The sequence below is a fragment of the Xiphias gladius genome, chromosome 6 (genome assembly GCF_016859285.1).
Source record: "Xiphias gladius isolate SHS-SW01 ecotype Sanya breed wild chromosome 6, ASM1685928v1, whole genome shotgun sequence".
Lineage (NCBI taxonomy): Eukaryota > Metazoa > Chordata > Actinopteri > Istiophoriformes > Xiphiidae > Xiphias > Xiphias gladius.
Window position 1 is genome coordinate 13056697 of NC_053405.1, and position 6000 is coordinate 13062696.

Sequence of the window (6000 nt, forward strand, 5' to 3'; positions counted from 1 at the left end):
GCTTGTGTGTGCATTCACCTGTGTGTATGCGTCAGAGGAGGCAATGCTGCATTCACCTGCTGTTGACCTCTCACTGCTCGCAACTTTTCCAGGGGAGCTGTGTTGCTGCCTCATTTTATTCAGGCACTGCGGAGCCTGGCCTGCAGAGTACTCATAATACCCCAAAACTAACTAAACTGACACACAGCAACATGCATAGACACATACAGACACTTACACATTGTTTCTCTCTGTCTTAGTCTCTCATTCTCTCACACACAAACACACACACTCAAACACACATCTTGCTGATGAAATTAGCTCATTGCACTCTTCCTCCTCTTCATTTACTCATTTTCAACATTCAAACAAAAACAAAACAAACAAACAAAAAAACAACATGACAGACATGTGGACCAATTACATAATAATGAGGAGCAATATGATTTAACACATTTGATATACACTCTCCAAGCTGTAGAAACATTGGTAACTTTCTCCTCCAGGTTGTATTAGTGTTATCGTGATGACGGAGGTCCAATGTGCGAGCCGCTGGTACGCTCCTATGGGTCGTGTCTGAGGGTAGGGAGAAGTGACATATACGTTTGTTTAAGTTAGAGGACTTGTTGCCTTCATTATCTGATTATACACCAGCGTCCACTTATGGATGCCCACAGGAGGAGTTACAGTTGTTGACAAATACATTAATAGGCACCTATATTGGCGTACAACTACATTATAGTATATTATATATATGATATTGCTTGTAAATTCAGTAGACATGTGTCATCTGAAACATTCAGATTGACATTAGAAATACACATTTAATGCGAATGCATCAGCCAGTAAAGCAGTCTGCCATGACAGGCAAAAGATTAATGAGTGATTTTATCAGTATTTTTTCATCTACAGCTGTTCTGAATCGTATGAAAGCTTTCCCTTCAGTCGATTAATTCCCAACAGCCATCTGAAGTCAGCGGGGCAGCTAAAGTACGTGTGTTAAATCTGCAACTTCTACCTTGAAAAGTGCCAATTTGGAACACTATTGCGCATAATGATCCATTGTGGTTGTCTTGATTAAATCATGCTCAACCAACACCGGGCTGCTATGAAATAAGCTCACAAACCTGTTTCTCTACAATTCAAACAGGTAAATTGTATCTCGGGATTCTGATAACGCAATGATTGGAGACACACAGTTCACAGAGTAACATCTTCCGACAATTAAAAATTTCTCCACCGTACATCACTGAAAATCTTTAGAATGAATCCATTCCCAGTGACAATCTTTACGTAAAAACAGTGTGTTCAATATCTCTTTCTTTCCAAATTGTCTGGTAGTAGCATGGTATTGTGCAAATGCACAACTCACAAATCAACTTTTTTGTATTTTGTAACAATACATAAAGTTAAATAAAGCCATGCAAAATGACATGTAATAAACATTTTAAATAACATGGTGACTCAATAATATAAATTCAACTTGTATTGCCTGGATGTTTGTGGTGGAATATACACTGTATGTCTTGCTCTTTTGTACAACATTTTCCTACAAAAAATCTGGTCTGCACTCAGGTCTACTTTAGGCGAACCAAGCAACTTTTGCATGCACCGGCGCAGCTGTTCAAGGTTTTGAGACAGGTCATGTAACTGGCTGAGAAGCAATTGAACAATTGCCTAACTATTTCAGTTTTCAGAGAATTTCATAACTGCTCATAACCTAGGATTTTGTGGTGGTCATTGCAACAGCTCATTTAAACTAGAGTCTGCTATTAAGAAGGTCTTGGAGATGAGAGAAAAGAACTGCTCCAGGCTTACTGAGGTGGGCCTTGGTGTTGCTGGTAGAACCCCTCGTATGTCTCCTGATCAATATTCTTGCCTGTCATTCAAAGTGAGAGTTTGAGGAGAGAATCTGAATGTCAATACGATCCCCCAATCAAAACCATAGGATCTGTAAAATGCCTCTGTTCCTTCGGTCACATAGTGTGTTTGAAAACTGCTCCACAGCAGAGGACATTCTGCAACTCTATTCCATTGCAATACATTGATATAGTTTATATTTCTGGACCTCATCATTAGCCTTTAAAGTACAGACCATGGGTCTCTGTGTGTCTCTGACTCGATGAAAGGTCATACTTTGTGAATCTGTCTTACAAATCCTCAGAGAGAAATATGTATGTTGAATGTCTGCATGCCTGGTTCTGTTTCAGTGAACGGGCCAATAAAGCAAAACACTCATATACACATACACACACCGGTGAAAGCATTCCTCAGTACTTGTTGATATATCCACCAAGAAATGCCTTCAAATGAATGGTATTGATTTGTTCAGCTTGTTCAGTGGACCAGAGCAGCATTGAAGACTATTTGAATGGAAGTCAGATCCTTTTAACAAGCCGAGTCTGCCTGCCTCTCCACCCTGGCTGTTATTGGCATGCTATGCTTATTGATGTCTCAAACGCATACTTTGATTTCTACTCTGTCTGGAAACTCTTCACCGTTCAAAACTTTTAATCGGTTGCATGCTTGTAACCAGGGTTATCTGGAAGACCTGAAACACTGTAGTACACTTTATCTAACTCTTTCACAAAGCTGCAGGTGAGTTAACAGGGACTTCAAGTGTAAGTTCATTATTGAGGTTTGGCTGAAATTGAATTCTAGGGCTTACCTTTCTAAATTTTTTAAACAAGGTTACCTCCATGGTTAAAAATAGATACAAAGAATCATGTTTTTCACAATTCCACTAATGGCAAAAGCACAACAGTAAATTATAACAGAGGTAATGTATTGAAGAATATGACTAATGTTGGCACAAAAGGTAATAGGTGAAGGGAGTCTGGAAGTTTGACTAGGGGAGCTCTCTAATCACCAGTGAATGGACAAACATGGAGCCATGGCGCTGCTTTGATTGTAAATATTTAAGCTGGGGAGTTGTAAAACGAGACTGAGGAAAGAGCTGGGGGGCACAATTAAGACTGTTAACACAAAATCCACCAATCCCACCAGCCAATAACACTGCACCCTACACCCCCTCTCATCTAAAATATCTGTGACCCAGAACCCCCCGCCTTCAAATACCCTTTTTAAGAAAGCTGTCAGTCTCCCAAAGCTAAGGGCACCCACTTTACAGAGGGGCAGAAGAGGTGAGGGTTCAAAGGTTAACTGCAGCTCTTTGGGCTGAAACGAACTTTGATGACAAGTTGTGTTGCTGATGCGCCAACAGTGGAGGTCAAACAGACCCTGGAGGAGCTGTGGGCTCTTCATCACTTTAACTGCAGGAATAACAGTCAATTTGTCAAGTGCTGAACAGGGGGGCTTCAGTTGGCTGGCACAACAACGCATGTACCTACAACCTGCTGGAGACTTTTTATTTTTTTCAGATTTCACAGAAAAATGCTTTTGATTTTAAGCCTTTTCTCTGAAAATAACTGCATTTTTTTTCTTAAAAGATATTTTACAAAATGCCTCGGTAGGTACTATCACCAGGGTCTTTCTGTCAAAAATGTTTTCAAGACTTTTATAGCACGTTAGGATTCCATTAATGCCAACTACATCTTTTCTATTCCCAAAACAATTAGTTATTGTAGTAAAAGCTAAAGGGATAGTTGATAAGATAATTGATTGCACCATATATTAAAAAAAAAGAAAAACATGCACACACAGACACAATGTTGCATCTGCTAATGCGTGGCCTTTGATTATTGATGGGCCATTTGCAGACAGCCTTAACTGCACAATATGTATCACCATTACTTTCCTGACCTCATTCTGGCTTTGGGACAACATTATTCATGTGAGAGACAGAGAAAAAAAAGAGAAAGAGAGATGGCCTGGGGGGTGTGTGTGTGTGTGTGTGTGTGTGTGTGTGTGTGTGTGTGTGTGTGTGTGTGTGTGTGTGTGTGTGTGTGTGTGTGTGTGCGTTTGGGTGTGTATGCTTGAAAGTAACAGAGGTCTCCAGAATTATCATCAATAACCAACCTTCCCTCTTTGTACATAAAGAGAGGACAGAAGGTGGGAGGAAGGGAATAAGGGAGTGAAGGAAGAGTGACAAGGGGGCTGAAGCAGGGTCAGAGGGGCAACCATTAGCCTAAAAAAAGCCCAGACCAAATGCTATTTTTAAGTTCATCTTTCCTCTCCACAGTTTGGGTTAATTTAAGAGTGTCCATATCCAGACAATGTGCAAGGGAAGAAGCATTCATCACCTGAAAAAGACACCAGTGTTCACAAGGAAAGAAGGATGAGAACACCAGCAGAGGCGAGAGGGAGAGGGATAGAGGGAAGGAAGATAGGTTGAGATAGTAGGAGGAAGTATTAGCTTGCATCAGTGCCCACTGACATGTGTGTGTGCCTCTGTCTTTGGATGTGTATGTATCTTTAGCTGAATGGATATTTAATCACTTTGTGTTAACAGATATACATGTCAATATTTATATAGCCCAGTATCACAATCCCAAAATTTGCTTCAAGGGGTTTAACAATCTATAAAGGATACGACATACTCTGTCCTTAGACCCTTGAATTGGATAAGTACCCCCGGCCCCATTTAACAGGAAAAAAAAAAATGGAAGAAACCTCTTCCAGGATAGACAGACAATAGATGCTGTGTGTTTGAGAGAGACAAGGAAGAGGCTGTATAAAGGCAAACAGATGAGTTTTAAGTTTTTAAGGATTTAAAGGCCTCAACAGAGTCAGACTGTCTAATGTCAGCGGGGAGGTTGTTCCAAAGGTAGGGGGCACGATAGGACATTGGAAAAGGTCTTGCAGCCTACTGATTTCTTTTTAACTCCTGGGACACACATGAGCCCTGCATACTGGTTTAAGGAGTTCAGATAGATATAAAGGGGCATGCCCATTTAAGATATTGTATGTCATTAGATGCACCTTAACGTTTAATCTGATATGGATAGAAAGCAAATGAAGAGAGGCTAAAATTGGTGTAATTTGGTCAAATTTTCTGGATTTAGTTATAATATACTTGCAGCATTTTAAATCATTTGAAGACCTTTAGTATTTCTGCTTAGTTATTTTAAAACTAAGGAAAGTCAGTATCTTGAGGAAACTCATTCCAAAGTCATGATGACAGTACAAATATATGATAGGCCACTTAAATGAAGGTTTTTTGTTTGCTATCTCAACTCACTTTGCTTCAATGAGCAAGCATCAATGTGACTTTTTGTATACATGGCTATGTAAAGGCTGTTTACATTGCTACTGAAAGTGTCCCTGTTTTCTTTCTGTTTTGTGTGAGACTCGGATAAGTGACTCATAAGTTAGATCAGAGGGAAAGCAACCTACACGGCACTTGACACTCAAACCCTCTGACATTCAAATTGAAATTTGACAATAATAAATATGACATTTGTAATCATTTTGGAAACGTTAGGGTGGCTTGAGTTAGCATTAGTGTGCTGGACACAACGAGACACAAGGAAATTTAAAGAGCAAACTTGTTTGGTATTTTGGGAGGCACCTCATTTCAGTTGAAACTTGGCTCAGACAAAAACAAAATGTGTTCAAGGTAGGTGTTCAAGTAGGTAACACACTGGTAACAGTCTTGTAAATACAGCTCTTTCTGACGTGTCAGTTAATATATACAGTGCTGAGATACAGTATGCAGTAGGTTATACAATACACGTGACTTCCAAAAAATACACATTTTAACAACAGTATACATTTTTGCATGAGGCCCTGTGGTGTGATGGCAGCCTTACATAGCAGTTTTCTGTTATATAGCAGTTGTCAAATCTTGACATAAAAGAAAGGATAGAGAGGCACAGGTAGAGGGCAGATCCAGTGCACATCAATACAGTCTTGAAAGGAGAGAAATAGATTATCTTGCTTGTCAATTTCTGCTCACCTGTCTTTAACCAGGATGTCAGTTACATTGAAGAAATGGATGGGGCTCATGGGTTTCAGTGGAAGCATGTCTCAGAGGCTGCCTTCTAGTAACAGAGCAAATTAAAACATGTCATACCAATGTTTGCATCTCAGAATGCAGTCATGCAGAGAGCTGCGATCCCC